The sequence below is a fragment of the Globicephala melas genome, chromosome 1 (genome assembly GCF_963455315.2).
Source record: "Globicephala melas chromosome 1, mGloMel1.2, whole genome shotgun sequence".
Lineage (NCBI taxonomy): Eukaryota > Metazoa > Chordata > Mammalia > Artiodactyla > Delphinidae > Globicephala > Globicephala melas.
The window spans coordinates 6,992,789-7,012,935 of NC_083314.1; the positions used below are offsets into that span (position 1 = coordinate 6,992,789).

Genomic DNA, 20,147 nt, shown 5'->3' on the forward strand with positions numbered 1-20,147 from the left:
GGCTATTCATTTTACATGTTTAATTATAATCCAACAGTAATTAACTTTGTTATTCAGATTGTTCCAGCTTTGGCCATTGAGAACTCTCAGTTGGACTCTGAGTCCCTTTATAGCATATTCCTGGGTAGTATATTCCTACTTTTGAGGATTTTTATTTGTTTGCTTGTTTTTAATGTTCTTTACTCTCTGGTACTACAAGATGCTCCAGGCTCATCTTACCTATTCCGTTCCATAGTCTAGAATCAACCATTTTTTTTTTAACAAGTGAGTTCCTTTTATTGGAAAATGGAATAGACCTGGATGATAGCTGTGCTCTTTGCTACTGGGGTGCCCTTACTTTTAGGCCCTCTCAGCTGACAGAACAAGGAAATACAAGTATGTATATGAACTGGTGTATATACACATATACGAATATTTCTGTATGTAATCATCTGTTTCCATATTAAGTGAAACGTGAATTCATACCGACTGTCTCCAATTCTAATCCATTTCAACATGGATCATTCTAATCTCCTCCCCTTGATTGTCTGTGACCTTCACTCCAACAGTGAGAAACCTGGACCTGACCATTCAGTATCCATTCACTTATTCAGTTTCATCAGACAAGTACCATATTTTCAGAATTGTTCACTGATAGCCGTGTGGAAAACAACTGTACCAACTAAAGTACAGTGCTTATGGACAGTTTTTTGTTTTTTAGTTTTTTTTTTTAATTCCTGTCTTACAGACTCCACTCACTTCCAAAGTTTCTCAGGTCAGCACCTTTCCCCTGAAAGGTGAATTCCCTTCATTGATGTTGTTTCATACATTTGTAACACAGTTAGATTCTTTTGTCAGATTCTGCACTCCAGCTTCCTATTCCCAAGCCTCTTGAATCATTTTTTAATAGTTTGCATACATTACTAAGGTATTTCTGTTTTTCTATAAAGTTCTATGAATTTTGACAAATACTTAATAGTTTGTATTTCCCATTAGAGTACCCTGTATTTTACCCTTTCAACCCTTCCCCTTCTATCTGGCAACCACTAATCTATTCCATTTTTATTTCATTTCAGGAATTTTCTTCAAGTTCATTGATTTTTCTCCCTATCTTGTTGAGTCTACTGATGAATCAGTAAAAGGTATTTTCATTTCTTTTACATTTGTTTTTGATATCTAGGATTTCCTCCCCTCCCTTTTACTTATTGTTTTATATCTCTGTTGACATGACCTATTTAGACTTGCATGTTGCCAACCTTTCCCATCAGAAATATTAATGCATTAATCATAGTTATTCTAAATTCTCTATTTGATAGCTCAAGATCTGTGTCATATCTAAATCTAGTTCTGGTAATTGCATTGTCTCTTCAGACATGTTTCTTTTTGCCTTCTGACATGGCTTATAAGTTTTGTCAAAAACCTGACATGTTCTATAGAGTAATATTTACTGAAAAAAGAGACCTTTAGAATGAGGTTTTATATTCATCTTTCAAGAAGTTGGGGTGTGTTTCATGCTTCTTGGAATTACAGGCACCAGAAACTTCAAATTGCATTAGTGGGCTTGTTTTTTTCCTCATCTTTGGCCTTGGAGTTTCTCTCCTTTTTTAAAAAAATTATAGTTGATTTACAGTGTTATATTAGTTTCAGGTGTACAGCAAAGTGATTCAATATTTTTGTAGATTATACTCCATTTAAAGTTATCATAAAATAATGGCTGGATTTCCTTGTGCTGTATGATATATCCCTGTTAATTAGTTATTTTTTATGTAGTAGTTTTTATCTCTTAATCTCATACCCTCATCTTGCCCTTCCTCCCTTCTCTCTCCCCACTGTTAACCAGTAATTTGTTCTCTATATCTGTGTCTGTTTCTGTTTTGCTGTATGCATTCATTCATGTTATCTTTTAGATTCCACATATAAGTGATAATATAGAGTGTGTATATATATATATATATATATATATATATATTCCACATCTTCTTTATCCATTCGTCTCTTGATAGACACTTGCAGACACTTTTGTTGCTGCTGTATCTTGGCTATTGTAAACAAAGCTGCTATGAACATTGGGGTGCATGTATCTTTTCAAGTTACTGTTTTCAGTGTTTTATTGGATAAATACGCAGGAGTAAAATTGCTGGGTCATAGGTAGTTCTATTTTTAATTTTTTGAGGAACCTGAATCTGAGAAAAATTGTAACTCCATCATAATCAGAAAGATGTGACACTGTATGTCTTCTGAGACTAGGTCCAAACAGTAAAGAGACTTGAGCAATGGAACAGTGCGTGATTGAGGTTGTTAAAGAAGGTTTTATTTTTTTCTTTGTATTCTATAGCTCATCAAATACAATATGCAACCAAATTCCAACACTGACCCTAGATTTCAGAGTTAAATTGTTTGTACTGAGATCCCTTTCCCCTAGTTTCTGTATTATATCAATATCTGCACTAACTTGTTTTTTAAAAGCTCAGTAAAGTATCTTGGGATATATTGGGCATTCAGTACATGTTAATTCATTACTTTTTATCTTTCTCCTTGTACAATGTTTCTTCTGCTTTGGGGACTTTATATTTTTTCTCACCATTTGTCAATTTGGCAAATTGAGATGAAAAAATATTGAGTATATTCAAACTGAAAAAATGACTTTTATAATGCATCAAATTCATACTAGAAGCAAGCAGTCTAATTCTCTTATTTTAAACCAGTGTTTCAAACACTGTGGTGTAATGACCACCTGTGTCTGAATCATCTAGGTCATGTGTCATAAATGTGAGCTCCTGGGCTCCACCCAGTCTTACTTTATTACAAGATAGGTTGTAAGCATAAGATTTTTAACAAGCTCTCTGGACAGTTCTGGTGTACAATTATGGAGCTGTTACTTAAAATGTTCTACGTGGAGTTGAGCAGATATTGGATACAATGTATAGTGGAATGTTTATTTCTTAACATTTGCTAACCCTCATCATAGGACAATGTAATAAATAGATATTTCTAGTTTGCTTTTATTGTTTGTGGAAACAAAATGGAAATTTAAATGCTGATTCTTTGGTTTGGCTCTTTCTCAAATAGTAATAATCTTGTCATTGTTGTTCACAATTATATATTCAACACACACTTTTTTATTATACTTAAAAAATACTGTTAGGCATAATTGTGTTTGGTGGAAAAAGAGTTTTAAAAAGTTTACTGTTTTCAGCATATAGCAGCAGCACAGTAGACTGTAAATGCAAATATTATTACATGGCTCAAATTGTGTTGAGTGCAACATTTTCAGAAAACATTAATAGATTTGCAGAAATATAATAATCAAATGTTATGTAAGGCTATATATTTATGAAACATCAGATTTAAAATAATAGGATTATTATTATTTAATGGAAAACTTTTCCACATCTTTTATATGTTTATAAGCATTGTGAACTCCAAGAAGAATACAGAGTATCCAGCATTCCTCACACTTATTATGATAAAAGAGCACCCTGTCACCCCATAATTGTGCTCCTTTCCTTTAGCACCTTTCAGTTTTTACATGAAACAATTTTGGAGAACACTTGTCTATTGCCACTGTTCTATTCCATATTTTGCACATATTTTCTAATACCTGGTATATTTTTTTAAATTTATTTTATTGAAGTAAAGTTGATTTACAATTCGGTGTTAGTTTCTGGCATGCAGCAAAGTGATTCAGTTATACATATGTAATAGTTTACGTTTCCTAATCCTAAACTCCCAATCCCTCCCTCATCCCTCTCCCCTTTGGCATCCACCAGTGTGTTCTCTATATCTGTGAGTCTGTTTCTGTTTTGTAGACAAGTTCATTTGTGTCATATTTTAGATTCCACATGTAAGTGATATCGTATAGCATTTGTCCTTCTCTGTCTGACTTACTTCACTTAGTACAATGATATCTAGGTCCATCCATGTTGCTGCAAATAGCATTATTTCATTCTTTTTGATGGCTGAGTATTATCCCATTGTATATACGTACCACATATTCTTTATTCATTCATCTGTTGATGGACATTTAGGTTGTTTCCATGTCTTGGCTATTGTAAATACTGCAGCTATGAATATTGGGGTGCATGTATCTTTACGATTCATAGTTTTGTCGGGATATATACCCAGGATTGAGACTGCTGGATCAACTCTATTTTTAGTTTTTTGAGGAACCTCTATACTGTTTCCTATAGTGGCTGCACCAATTTACATTTCCACCAACAGGGTAGGAGGGTTCCTGTTTCTCCACACCCTCTCCAGCATTCATTATTTGTAGACTTTCTAATGATGACCATCCTGACCGGTTTGAGGTGGTACTATATTGTAGTTTTGATCTGCATTTGTCAAATAATTAATGATGCTGAGCATCTTTTCATGTGCCTATTGGCCATCTCTATGTCTTTTTTGGAGAAATGTCTATTTAGGTCTTTGCCCATTTTTTGATTGGGTTGTTTGTTTTTTTGTTATTGAGTTGTATGAGCTGTTTGTATATTTTGGAAATTAAGCACTTGTTTGTCACCTCATTGGAAGATATTTTCTCCCATTTCATAGTTTGTCTTCTTATATTATTTATGGTTTCCTTTGCTATTCAAGAGCTTAAAGGTTTGATAAGGTCACATTTGTTTATTTTGCTTTTACTTCTATTGTCTTGGGAGACTGCCCTAAGAAAACTTTGGTATTATTTATGTCACAGAATGGTTTGTCTATGTTCTCTTCTATGAGTTTTCTGGTGTCTTGTCTTATATTTAAGTTTGTAAGCCATTTTGAGTTTATTTTTGTGTATGGTGAGGGTGTGTTCTAACTTCATTGATTTATATGTAGCTGTCCAGCTTCTCCAACACCACTTGCTGAAAAGACTGTCATTTCCCCATTGTATATCCTTGCCTCTTTTGTCAAAGATTAATTGACTATAGGTGTGTGGGTTTATTTCTGGGCTCTCTATTCTGTTCTAATGATCCATATGTCTGTTTTTGTGCCAATACCACACTGTTTTGATTACTATAGCTTTGTAGTATTGTCTGAAGTCTGTGAGGCTTATGCCTCCAGTTTTATTCTTTTTCCTCAGGATTGCTTTGACAATTCTGGATCTTTTACAGTTCCACATAAATGTTAGGATTGTTTGTTCTAGTTCTGTGAAAAATGTCATGGGTAATTTGATAGATATCACATTAAATCTGTAGATTGCTTTGGGTAGTATGGCCATTTTAACAATATTAATTCTTCCAATCCAAGAGCATGGGATAGCTTTCCATTTCTTTCAATCATCTTCAATTTCCTTTATTAATGTTTTATATTTCTTAGCATACAGGTCTTTCATTCCTTGGTCAGGTTTATTCCTAAGTATTTTTTTTTTTTTGGTGCTATTTTCAAAGGTATTGTTTTTTCTTTACATTCCCTTTCTGATATTTCATTGTTCATGTAAAGAAATACAACTGATTTCTGTGTGTTAATCTTGTATCCTACTACCTTGCTGAATTCATTTATCAGTCCTTGTAGTTTTTGTGTGGATTCCTTGAGTTCTCTATATATAGTATCATGTCATCTGCACATAATGAAAATTTTACCTCTTTCCTTCCAATTTGGATACTTTTTATTTATTTGTATTTTAGTAACGTGTTTTTTTTTTCATGTAATAGTTTTTTTTGTTGTTTTGTTTTTGTTTTTGCAGTACACGGGCCTCTCACTGTTGTGGCCTCTCCCGTTGCGGAGCACAGGCTCCGGATGCGCAGGCTCAGCAGCCATGGCTCACGGGCCCAGCCACTCTGCGGCATGTGGGATCTTCCCAGACCGGGGCACGAACCTGTGTCCCCTGCATCGGCAGGCAGACTCTCAACCACTGTGCCACCAGGGAAGCCCCATCTAATAGGTTTTTTTCTCATTTCTTTTTATATGATTGATATCTAGTTTCATGCCTTTATAATCAGAAAAGATGCTTGAAATGATTTCTATCCTCTTAAATTTGTTTAAGTTTGTTTTGTGTCCTATTATGTGTTTAATCTTAGGGAATGTTCCATGTGCACTTGAAAAGAACATTTATTCTCTTTGTTTTGGATGTAATGTGCTGAAAATATCAATTAAGTCTAACTGTTTTATTGTGTCATTTAGAATCTCCATTGCATTAGTGATTTTCTCTCAGGAAGATCTGTCCATTGATATCAGTGGGGTGTTAAAGTCTCCTAATATTATTGTATTCCCATCAATTTCTTCCTTTATATCTTATGTGTTTTATGTATTTGGGTGCTCCTATATTGGGTTCATATACATGAATGAATTTAATATTCTCTTCTCCTGTTGATCCTCTTATCATTATATAGTGTCATTTTTGTCTTTTGTTTTAAAGTCTATTTTGCCTGATAAGAGTATAGCTACCCCCACTTTCTTGTCATTTCTGTTTGTGTGAAATATCTTTTTCCATCCCTTCACTTTCAATCTATGTGTGTCCTTTGCCCTAAAGTGGGTCTCTTCTAAGGCAGCATATTGTAGGCTCTCTTTTTTTTTTAAATCCAATCTACCACTCTATGTCTTTTGATTGAATCATTTAGTTTCTTGACATTTAAGGTAATTATTGATAGATATCTATTTATTGACAGTTTAAACCTTGTTTTCTGGTTGATTTTATATCTCTTCTTTGTTCCTTTCTTTTTCTTTTTGCTTTTCCTTTTGTGGATCAATGGTGTTCTTTTGTATTATGCTCGTGTTCTCTTCTTTTTGGTTTTTGTGAATCTATTGTATGTTTTGATTTGTGGTTACCCTGTTTTTCATGTATGTTAAGCCCTTCCTATATCTACTTGCTTTAGACTGATAGTCTATAGACTCAAACACATTTTTTTAAACAATCTGTATTTTCTTACTCTCCTTACTCACATTTTATGATTTTGATGTCCTCTTTTACATCTTCATGTTTATCATTTTGCTGTTCATTGTTGTTATCACTGCTTTCAGAAATTTTTGATTTTTTAAATCTATGTACTGGCTTATTTAAGTGGTTTACTTTCCAATTGCAATTTTCTCTTTCTTATAGACTCTTGCTTCTTTTCTATTTAGAGAAAACCTTTCAATGTTTATTTTAGGGTAGTTTTAGTATTGCTATATTCTTTTGGTTTTTGCTTGTCTGACAAATCCTTTATCTCTCCTTCTATTCTAAATGGATAGTCTTGCTGGGTAGAGTATCCTAGGTTGCAAGTTTTTCCCTTTTAGGACTTTCAATAAATCTTGCCACTCCCTTCTGGCCTGCAACGTTTCTGTAGAGAAATCAGCTGATAGACTTATGGGGGTTCCCTTGTCATGATCTCTGTTTTTCCCTTGCTGCCTTTAGAATCCTCTATCTTTAACTTTTGCCATTTTAATTATAATGTCTTGGTGTAGGTCTGTTTCAGTTCATCTTGTTTGGGACTTGCTGTGCTTCCTGTACCTGGACATCTGTTTCCTTCTTTAAGTTTAGGACGTTTTCAGCCATATATTCTTCAAATACTTTTTCTACCCTCTTTTCTCTTTCTTCTTCTGGGATCCCTATTACACATAGATTGGCATGCTTGATATTATCCCATAGGTCTCTTATATTGCTTTATTTTTTAATGTTTTTTTTTATTTGGCTTTCTGACTGCTGTTCTGATTGGCTGATTTCCATTATTCTATCTTCCAGATCCCAGTAATACACATTATTCAATTTGCTATTTATTGCCTTTAGCTCAGTTTTCATCTCAGCAAATGAGTTTTCTAATTTTCCTTGATTCCTCTTTATAGTTTCTAGTTCCTTTTTACAGTAATCTGCATTTCTATTGATAGCCTTTCTTAATTCCTTCAGTATTTTCATTACATTCTTTTTGAACTTGGTGTCTATTAGACTGAAGAGGTCTGTTTCATTGTTTTTTCAGGGGACTTCTCTTGATCTTTTAACTGGGAGTGGTTCTTCTGCTTTTTCATTTTACTTACATTTCTCTTGCTCTGTGTGTTTAGAAGAAACCGTTATCTACTGTGGCCTTGGAGGGCTATTTTTATGTGGAAGCATCCCTGTGTTGCCTGCGTGAGTTTAGTATTTTTGGTGCAAGGGCTCTTTTTAGTATTTGTACCTGTTGCATCTTTCCTCAATGTGTGCTGGCTGTTATCCCCTTGATAGGGGGTGTGACTGGTGATGTGGTGACCAGAGCCTGCACTGGCTATCAAGCAGGGTCTCCTCTTTCCTTTGTGGTTATCACCACCCTGTTCCAGGCAGCGTCTGCTCCCCAGTTGTTGGAGTAGAAGACCCCAGATCCATTTCTGAAGTGCAGTGTGAAGTAGGCGGAACTGGAGCACTCCCCCTGGAAGAGGAGCCATTAAGTATTCCTCTGCAGGAGCTGTCCACTGGGGAGTGCGCTCTGTGGTGTTACCTGAAACCCATTGTGCAGGCTCACAAAGTACACTGTTGTTGGCACTGTCCTTTGCCCTGCCTCAACTGGGAATGCAGGCAATAGGGCCTTGTGAACGTCAGGGGCTGCATTCACAAAGCCACCAGCACAGATCCATAGGCTTAGATCCACTGAAATTAGTTAACCAGGACTGCAGTAGTAGCACACCTGGCCCCACCATGGAAGCTATGGAAGCAGCCCAGACCCTGGCCCCGCTTCCATGTGCCTGCACTTGGTAAGCCCACAGCTGCTAACAGCTGCCCCAGCCACAGGAGCACCTGCTGTCCACTCTGATGTCCTGAAGGCACTGAGTTTACAATGCTGGCAGTGGTGGCGTGAATCTGCCAATCACACAGACATAGGAAGAGGGCTCATGTTTCAGCCCTGACTCCTAAGTCACACAGTTCCTGGGGATCAGCTTGGGTTTCAACCCCACCTCCACATGTGGGCAAATCACTGGCACTTGCGCACTCCCAGAACTCCTAGAAGCTGTACCACACCCACTGGGAGCACGTTGAGAAAGAGGTTGCTATGGCAGGGTCCACCCCTCCCTTCACATGCTGCTTTACTTTTATGGTGGGTTCAGGCTTCTTTAGCATACACCCCCGGTTGCGGCTCATACCACACTCCAGCCCCTTCAGGCTGTCTCCAATGCAGCCAACCCCAGTCCTCTCCCCAGATCTGTCCTCTGAAGCCCAAGTTTCAGCCCCCAGCCCCCACATGCACCAGCGGATATGACCCTCTGGCTGGGGAGTGCAGAGAGGTGACACCAACCATCTGTTCAGGTCTCTCTCTGTTCTGCCTACTGCAGACCATCAGCTGTGTTCTCCTCCAAGCCTCTGAAGCCTCTCGCTTTCTGTCCTGAATGATCTCCTCACTGGAAAAGGGGCTTCCCAGGGTGAGGGAACCTTTCCTCTTTCACAGCTCCCTCCCAGGGGTACAGGTCTCATCCCCATTTTTTTTTCTTTTGTCCTACATAGTTACATGGAGATCTTTCTTGCAATTTTGGCTGGCTAAGATCTTCTGCCAGCATTCAGTAGGTATTCTGTGAAAACTGTTCCAAATGTAGATGTATTTTTGATGTATTTACGGGAGGAAGTGAGCTCCAAGACCTGCTATTTCAGCATCTTGATTGGACCCCCCATATTTTGTATTATGATCTGAATGTCTGTGTCCCTGAAAAATTCATATATTGGGATCCTTATGTACAATGTGATGGTGTTAGAAAGAGGGGCTTTTAGGAGGTGCTTAGGTCATGAGGATGGAGCCCTCATGAGTGCTATAAAAGAGATTCCACAGAGCATACTAGACCTTCCATCAGGTGAGGATACAAGAAGTCTGCAATCCAGAAGAGGGCCCCCACCTGGTCTTGCTCACAGTCTGATCCCAGACATTCAGCATCCAGAACATGGAGCAATACATTTCTGCTGTTCTTTACCCAGTTTGTGGTATTTTGTTATAGCAGGACAGGCAGACTAAGATATTTTGATATCTGAAGTTTTAGTTTTATTCATAATTCATTGATATGTGTTATCAATATACTGTAAATGGCACACTTTCTTTATACAGATATTTATTTTCATTTAGTAACAAGCTTAATTCTTGTTATTGCTATTACATTCTGATTTTATGCTCTTAAATTCAGTAAGTTTATCTATTTTATAAACTCATTAAGTGTAAGTACAATAATAATTACATTCATGGCAAGGCACATAGATTTTTAAATGTATCACAAGATATTCTCCACGACTTTAATTAATTTTAGACATTTCATTATGACCAGAGACTTTCTTGAATAGGATAATCTGCATTCTATTTTTTACAAAAAGATGTAGATTGAAATGCTGGTATCTGCTGATATCTAATTGACTGAATGATATTATTTACATTTAAAAGGTTATTTGATTTAAAATACAACATTTTTATTGCTAAATATTAAAGTCTGATTAAATGAATCAAAATTGATGATTATAAAGTAGCCTAAAATTGTATTCAGAAGTAAGATTTTCAGAATATAATACAAATAATAAGAAATGGAAATAAATATAATGTTACACATTTACCCTTGAGGTATTCAGAATATATGTGTACCCGAAGTTGTGATTTTGCTGCTAATCCATTGATGTAAGTTATCATTATTTATATTGTAAATCAATAATAGATTCTATTTGTCACACACGTACTTAACAAGATAACACTATACAAGATACAAATGTACTTAGGTAGCAAGGTACTTAAGAATATTTTTAAAGTTTATTTTGTATTTTTTTAATTCAAATGTGCTTAAACTTTGGATACATATGGATTTCATGATTTATCTGTTAACTGGTAATTTACATAGCTTGCAAAAATTATAGCAGTATTAACCCCTCCTGCAGCATTTTTCGTAGAAATAGAATAAACACTCCTAAAATATGTTGGAGCCACAAAAGATCCCAAATAGCCAAAGCAATCTTGAGAATGAAGAACAGAGCTGGAGGCATGACACTCCTCATTATATTTTAATGCTATGGTAAAAAACAAAACAGCAACAATAACAAAATAATAGTATTCTATTGGCATAAAAACAGATACAGAGTGCAATGGAACAGAATGACAGCCCAGAAATAAACCCATGCATAGCGTATATGGTACATAATTTATGACAAAGGAAGCAAAAATATACACTGGGGAAAGTATATGATGCTTGGAAATGATGCTTGGAAAACTGGACACCCACATGCAAAAGAATGGAACAACACCACTATCTGACACCATTCACAAAAACCAACTCAAAATGCTTTAAAGACTTGAATGTGAGATCAAAACCCATAAAACTTCTAGAAGAAAACATAGTGGATAAGCTCCTTGACATCACTCTTAGCGATATATTTTTGGATTGCATTCCAAAGCAATGGCAACAAAAGCAAAAATAAATAAGATTACATCAAACTAAAAACTTCTGCAAAACCAAAAAAACCTTCAAGAAAATAAAAAGGCAACCTCCTGAAAGGGATAAGGTACTTACAAATCATATATCCAATAAGTGGTTAACATAAAAAATGTATAAAGAACTCATACAACTCAATATCAAAAAGCAAACAACCTGATTGAAAAATGAGCAGAGGACCTGAAAAGGCATTTTTCCAAAGAAGGTACACAGATCGCCAACAGGCACATGAAAAGATGCTTGACATCACTAATCAGCAGAGCAATGCAAGTCAAAACCTCAATGAGTATCACCTGACACCTCCCAGAATGGCTATTATCAAAAAGACAAAAAATGATGTGTTGGCCAAGCTGTGTAGAAAAGGGAACCCTCCTACACTGTTGGTGGGAATGTAAATTGCTGCAGCCACTATGGCAAGCAGTATGGAGTTGTCTCACAAAAATTAAGAATAGAACTATAATATGACCCAGCAATTCCACTTCTGGATATTTATCTGGAGAAAATGAAAACACTAATTCAAAAGGATTGATGAACCCCTATGTTCATTGCAGCATTATTTACAATAGCCAAGATATGGAAACAGCATTAAGTGTCCATTGATGGAGGAATTGATAAATTGTGAGATATAGATATACACATATACATAGTGTAAATGTATACACTACTCAGTCATAAAAAAGAAGGATGAAATATTCCCATTTTCAGTAACATTGATGGGACTTGAGGGTATTATGCTAAGTGAAATAAGTCAGATAGAGGAAAACAAATACTGTATGATTTCACTTTTATGTAGAATCTAAAAACAAAACAAAGAAACAGATCAAAACAAAACTCATAGATACAGAGAACAGATTGGTATTTGCCAGAGGAGAGGAAGGTTGGGGGTTGGGCAAAATGGGTGAGGGGGGTTAATTGTATGGTGACAGATGGTAACTGGACTTAATATGTGATCATTTCCCAATGTATACAAATGTCAAATCATTTGTACACCTGAAACTAATAAAATGTTATATATCAATTATATTGTTTAAAAAGTGCAGCATATAAAATGTATATATATATGTGAGTGTGTGTGTATATATATATATATATATATATATACACACACACACTTTATGTTAACCTAGCTAGCATATCTAAAGACTGAGATAATAAAAAATTAAGAGGAAGCTTAAAAGAAGTTGTCAGTCTAATATTAAAATAAATACATTGTACATATAGCCACAGTTACCATATGAGAACGAGTAATAACAAGCAATAAGATAAAAATATTTTTGTACAATAGGAATTAATTCTAAAAAAATCCTTCAAAAAATCTTAAGGTAAATATTAGGGTAATTTTTTAAAAAAAATCAGCCCAATATATGATACATAATATTGCTCTGGATGTCAGATACAAAATTGTTAAAGATTATTTGTATTAAATACATTTCACAATTTTGTAAATTATAAATTGAATTTATTAAACACAATAATGGATTCAAGAGTATTATTACCATCAATATTTATAAATATTATAGCACAGTTTATTTAAATGATATAAAATTGATTTAATATTTTTCTAAGGTTTTAACATCTTTACATCTTCATCTATAGAAATAATAAAATCAGAAAATCAGAAACCAAGTAAAACTAAAATGAAATTAGAAACGTGAAAATTAATTCTCAGTTATTTCAAATATATGTGTATTATATGTACAAATATATGTATGTTTATACATATGTGTGTGTGTGTATATATATATATTCTACAGCACTTTGCTGGGTCCCTTTTTTTCTCTCATATCAACATTATTGATAACTTTGTCATAATATTTGGTTAAAGGTTATTGCTATTTTCTACTTAGATATATAATCATTGAGTTCCCTATGTATTATTCTGTTCTATTTTTATATTTTATAAAGCAGTAATGACTAGTTGTTGTCTGAAGTGCAGGAAACTTGATTATATTTCATCGTTTTCAGATAAGCCAAAGTTGTCCATTTCTCTAAGCTACAAAGATGGAATACTGAATTGGCTTCCTTCAAATACATTTAGTGCTCCTTGTCTCTTAATGACAGTGATCATAAATAATGTCTAATATTGCACTGCTGAATTTTTTCTTTTTTGTTTGCCTTTATATAATATGTTAACAGAGCGTATTAGTCAGTGTTCTCCAAAGAAACTGAACCAACTGTGTGTGTGTGTGTGTGTGTGTGTGTGTGTGTGTGTGTGTGTGTAGAGTGAGAGAGCTTGAGAGCAGAGAGATTTATTACAAGGAACTGACTCATGGGATTATAGAGGTGGACAAGTGCCCAGATCTGCAGCGGGCCGTTGGAGACCCAGAAGAGCCCACGGTGTGATTCCAGTCCGAAAATCTGCTTGCTAGAGACCAGGAAGAGCGAACGTTTCAGTTTCAGTCTGAAGGCAGGAATAAAATGACATCAGAGCTTGGAGAAGTCAAGCAGAAGGAATTCCATCTTCCTCCCCTTACTTGTCCTCTTGTTCTATTCAACTGTGGGATGGGACCCACCCACATCAGGAAGGTCAGTCTGCTTTACTAGATCTCCTGATTCAAATGTCCATCTCATCCAGAATCACTCTCATGGACACACCCAGGGTAATGTTTGACCAAATGTCTGGGCACCCATGGCCAATTGACATGTAAAATTAACTATCACACAAAGTATACTATTGATACCAGAAAAGCTTTATCAAAAGCCCAGGCTCTTTTGTTCAACTCTTTCAAAAGAATTTGGAACACAAAACACAAAGGAAAAATAAACACGCTGAAGCTGAGGAGCAAAGAGAACAAAGAAGCAGTGTATTAGGTCAGAAGGGAAAGTTACACAGTCAGAGGAGAAGTGTGCGGGCATCCTTGCGAGTGAGGGGTGCGTCGCAGCGTTCTTTGATCCCCTTTTACTTTTATCCCTTTAAATGGGTGGGGGTCTTTTTGATTAGGGGTGGAATATTCATTGAGGGGAGGGTTGAGGTGTGGTCAAAATCGCACCAGGTTGCATCAGCTCCCAGTCCTACACATTTTTCTTCTGAAGTCACTGTACACGCACTCTAAGAGTTGTTTTCCCTTAAATTTCTCCTTACTAGTCGACCACCACTCATGGAAGGTTGTACTATTGCAGGAAGGGGGAACCATTCCAGGACCAAGAGCGAGCTCTTGTCTAATACTTGGAAATGAATTGTCCCAGGAGACACACGTACTGACAAAGCAGAAGACTTTGTTGGAAAGGGGAGCCCAGGCAGAGAGCAGTAGAATAAGGGAACACAGGAGAGATGCTCTGCCACATGGCTTGCAGTCTCAGGTTTTATGGTAAATGGGATGAGTTTCCAGGTTGTCTCTAGCCAATCATCTTTTTTTTTTTTAGATGTTGGGGGTAGGAGTTAATTAATTAATTTATTTATTTTTGCTGTGTTGGGTCTTCGTTTCTGTGCGAGGGCTTTCTCTAGTTGTGACAAGCGGGGGCCACTCTTCATCGCAGTGCGCGCGCCTCTCACTATCGCGGCCTCCCTTGTTGTGGAGCACAGGCTCTAGACGTGCAAGCTCAGTAGTTGTGGCTCACAAGCCTAGTTGCCCCGCAGCATGTGGGATCCTCCCAGACCGGGGCTCGAACCCGTGTCTCCTGCATTAGCAGGCAGATTCTCAACCACTGCACCACCAGGGAAGCCCTGGCCAATCATCTTGCTTGGCCCACATTTGATCTGACTCAGGATCCCTCCTGGTGGTGCACATCTCTCAGACAAGATGGATTCCAGCGCGAGGGATTCCGGGAGCTTGTAGGACAATATTATGGGCTGGTGTCTCCTCCCTCCTTTTGGCCCCTTCCAAATTCCCCCAGTTAGTTTTATAAGACATATTAGGGACTGACGTCTCCTCCTTCTTTGGGCCCCTCCTGAATTCTCCCAATTAGTTTTCAGCAGCAGCACCATGCTCCTTATCTGGACCTCCTATTGTGATACAACTCAGACAAGTGGTCATCATGATGCCTGATCAAGGTGGGCGGTTTCGGTCAATGGTTCCCTAATAGTACAGGGTCATCAGCAACCTATGCATTTTTATTGCGCATGCTCCACTGTTTTCATGGTCAGAGTTTCTTGCTCAGATGCCACAAAGTTTATGTTTTAGATGCCATTCGTCCATGTGTCATGGCCTCCTTTAGTGCAAAACAAGGAGGTGGCTTGGCCTTCTGCCTAATGCCTATATATGAGGAAGCTGTCCTTGGGCCCCGCCCTGTCTTTCCTGCCTCACTATTATAACATTTATAATTGAATAATAGAACAATATGGATTTGTCCTTTTAGTTCATCTTACCCTGAAAGTTCAATAAATGTGTTTGTCTGTGATTCTTTCTTCCTTTACTTTGCTGGTGTCAGTCAATGTGTGCATTCTCACCGGCCTCTGTCAGACAAAGAGAATAACTACAAAGCCTCAAAGCCTTAAGTAAACAATGTAATAACTCCTAAAGTGACCTTGTGATCTGGAGAAACTTGCTCTTTACTTGTTCCCCTGCTTTCTTCAGTATCATAATTTCCAGGCTCTAGCCCAGTTGGTCTTATCACTAATTTTCCTCCCTGCCATTCTTTCCCTAACAGCTTCCCCATCCTTAGAGAGCCTTTTCTTCCTGTAAAACAAACCACATCCCTCACTAGTCTCTGAATAATGTGCACTGACACCAGGCATCCTTTACATGAGGCCTTAGTCACATAGCTCACGCTGGCAGGGTGTGGTGAAAAGAACATGAACTTTAGAAGTAGATAGGTCTAGGAGCCCTTCCCTGCTTTATAATTACTGGTTGTGTGATCTTTTGAAAGGGACTTAACTCTTTCAAATTTTACTTTTCTCATTTGCAAGGTGGAGACAAAAATGCTGCCTCATAACTTTATAATGAAGAAACATAGTATCAGGCATAGAGAAAAATCATTGTCTCCTTTTTCTTTTGTCCAGTATTTACTGACCATCTATGATATATGAGGCACTACAGCTGTCACCAGGGTTACTGGATTAAAAGACATGTCTTTACCATCAAAGAACTCACAGGCTAGGGAGGAGATATCATAAAAATAAATAACTACCAACAATGTGGAAATGTCTATAAAATAAGTAAGCCTATTGCATTATGTTTATTCAGGAGATATGTGCCAGTACTGGTCTGAAAGGATCAGAGATGGTTTTTTGAAGTGATAAAAATAAAGATTTGGAATGAGCAGAGTTTTCCAATAGAAAGCAGATCAGGAGGTTTTAGCATGTGCAACCTATGACATCCAAAGAGAGATGGTGACAACACATAGGATCTTAGAAGGACTGAACTTTATTTTATTCAGAATGGGGCTTGAGGAATCCAAAGAAAGCTTGTAGAATTAAGAGGGGGCCTGAGTATTCAAGGTCTAGGCACAGTAAATACATTAGTGTGTTTGAACTCTTATAGATATTTGTGTTATCACCATTGTAAAGATGAAACAGAAACAAAAATAAGCATTCCTTAAATCATAAAGCATTTAGGTTGCTGAGCCAAGGTTTATACCTTGGGAATCTAGCCCCATATCCAGTGCTTTAAACCAGCCTGCATTGTTCCTGTCCTCCAAGCTAATGCATTAAAGCATCCACTTGGGGCTCTTCCAGTTCTTTCCCTTTATTCATATAAATGTCAGTCAGATATGAAATCCTTGGACCATGCTACTAATCCAAGTTACTGTATCATTGTTTTGCATGAGACAAATTAGCTATAAAAAATTCTAGGAGATGCAACACCAATTAATTAGAGTTTAAGAGAATAGTTCTCTAAGATGGACAGATTTTGTATTGCCATACAAAAATCTATACTTTATCTCTGTGCCAGCTCTAAACTGAGGCGTCTAGGTCCTGGTTAAAATCTTATGTGCAATATTTCAAGCCTGATCACAGGCAGTTACAAAGGCTTTACCCGGCAGGTTTCAAGTCTTTCCATAACAGACTTGGTGCACAGCTGATGCAATGCAGTCTCTGAACAGAGTTACAGTAAAGGATCCAGGCCTGCCTGGCTGGTCACACTCTCCACATACTTGTTTTCCTAGCCCTGGTGCCTTTGTTTCTAGATCTCTTTATTTGTGGTCTTTGCAAAAGGTCCTCCTCAGATGCTTCTGCTGAGAACTTACTTGGGTCTACTTGCCCACACGCAGTAAAGCCAATCTACTGATATTGGGTTGTGGTGAAGGAAAGGACAGCGTTTATTGTAGGTACCAGGCAAGGAGAACAGGGAGCTTTTTCTCATAAGACCAGAACTCTCTGATGGTTTTCAGAGAAGAGGTTTTAAAGGCAGTATGAGGGAGGGGGCTGCAGGGTACGTGATCAGCTCGTGCACAATTCTCGTATTGGTTGGCATCAAGGTGAAGTTTCAACCTTCATCAACCCTCTGGTTTCAACCAGTCTAGGGTCTATGTTATAGCACTCAGCAGTTTTCATCTGGTGGCAGGTCTACTTCCTGTAAAAACAACTTAAGAATGTGTGTCAGGCCCTTGTCTATATCTTTCAGGGAACTGTGAGTTCAGTGATTCTGCTGTGTGGAAGATTTAGAGTCTAAATTATTATCAGTTTCCTAGCCCAACAGCTATTCTTTGTTTCTACATCTTCACATTTCCTAATTATTAACTCTTGAACCAGCTTTTAGAGACCCAAGGGAGGCCAGGGAGACTAAAGCAAAAGCCTTTTACTGCAAAGAACAGGGACACAGGGGCTTGTATACGGTTTCAACCTCCTTACTGGAGCGTAGGAGGAACCCTTGGAGAAGATTTTCCCCACCTGACTCAGTCCTTTCCCACCCCAGTCCTTTCCCACTGTAGCCCTCACACCACTTCAGGTTTCATAAAATTTCCAGAGCCTTTTGTTTGGTTTCCTCAACACTGAGATGCCCCCCACATCTGCACTGATCCACCTGACCCTAGACCAGTGAGCTGTTCCAGGCTGAGTTGGTCTCATTTTAGACTCTTGCTTATACCATTATAGTTTGAAATTAACTCATTCATTTTTGACTTGTTGCTTTAATCAATTACTCCAACACCTGACAACTGAGCTTTATTTCTCCCAAATCAACTGAGCTCCTGACATAAACAGAAAATATACACTTGTCAGTGTAACAGAAATCTTTAATGCATGTAAGTAAGCACAGTTAAAGGAAGAAAAGTACAATTTATACTGAAGGCACTGGAATGAATGAATACCCAGATTCATTTACCAAATGGCACTATTATATTCTCAGTATTGGTAAAGGTAACAATTCTTTCTAAATGAACCTGTAATTTCAATGCAATCAATCAATACGCTAACTCTATCCAAAGTTCAGTTGAATAGGGAGGGCTCAAACAATGTTAAAGCAATTTCATGAAAAATATAATACTTTCCAAAATTCTAATTCTTAAAATTATCACTGATCCCCAGTTATGGATTATGATGATTTATTTTGTATATTTGTTACTAAATACCTTGTAAGTCCTAAATTCCAATGACAATGCATGGTTAATATTTTTACATAGGGATAAAAAGAAGTAAGAATACTTCCCTAGAGGGTCATGTATTTCGTATCTCTTTAATTCACTTTGATAAGACCTATAAATTAAAATGTTATATTATGATTAATAAAATATGTAAAAATAATGACTGCTTTACAGAATTGATTGATTATAGTAATTTAAAAAAACAAGTGACACAAATTTATGAGATGTTTAGTCAGAGTGTTGAAGAGAAAAAATTAGGGGAAGATGGAAGGCAAACGGACACAGAGATGGATTAAGCAGAGAAAAGGGTTTATATTCTAGGATAATACAGAAACTACTGACCCTATAAGCAAAAATAGTAAAGAGACAGGGAGTTTAGACAATGGCCTTGTCTTTGGATAACTGTTTGAGTATTTAGTTTGAAATCACCAGGGACGCTTAGCTGAGTGAGTTAAAATGTAGTTATCATATTAGAGATAAAAGGCTTAATCTGCATACATTTAACATCACTTACTAATGATTCGGGGTGGTGTTATACTAAAACAGTTTCAAATAATCAATGGACAGTCAGGGATTATGGTTCATTGAAAAGGACACATGTTCTTTTTAAATACAGGAATGATAATTAGGAACTGCTGGAGATAGAAATTTTGTAATTGTATACATTTTGTATGCAAATTAGATTTTAATTATAGAATTCCTCAAATATTTAGTTGTCCTTGTTAATGCTAATTGGTTTGGTAAATAGTTTTAACAAGGGAATTATGTATTGTAAAACTGTGTTTTCCAAATTAAAAGCCAGCTTTGGGTTAAAAGCACTCATTCTGAAATTAGACGACTTGGGTTGAATGCCTGACTCTGCTGTTTGTCAACATTTGTGAACTTCGAGCAAGTTAATGAATTTGTGTGTGCCTATACGTGATCATCCTTATCACAGGATTAATATTAGTATCTATCTCATCAAGTAGTCATGAGGTTTAAATAGTCAACTGTGTTTAAAATTTCCTTGATATCTGGTCCATATATTTAAATAGTTTGGCAAAATTTTAATCATGAGGATGATTTAAAGATGTATTGGTAATTGCTACAGAATTCATATACCTGTCATTTCCTTACTATACATTTTTCTCCTGAGTTGTTATTTTGATTTTAAATCCAAACCTCTTACTTTTAGGATAGATTTATATTGCATATATTGATAATGATATAAATCGTAAATTTACCCTATTTCAATGTTTTCATAAAGTAAATATAAATAGTAATTTCTATTGCTAATATTTAAGGCTGAGATATTTGAACACATTTATGAGTGGTTTGATTATTTACTACATTCATATTAAAAATCATAGAATTTGATCAAAGCATGTGAATGTTTAGCACCCTACTAGGTGTAATTA

General features: G+C 36.6%; 1 long non-coding RNA gene across 1 annotated transcript in view; it reads left to right on the top strand.

Annotated features, from left to right (window-relative positions):
• Positions 1-1,058: 1,058 nt before the first annotated feature.
• Positions 1,059-20,147, top strand: part of LOC132593492 (uncharacterized) — a 233,055-nt gene continuing 213,966 nt past the window's right edge. Inside the window, exon 1 of the long non-coding RNA XR_009559086.1 lies at positions 1,059-1,121. This is a non-coding gene — a long non-coding RNA (uncharacterized lncRNA). The remainder of the gene's footprint in view (positions 1,122-20,147) is intronic.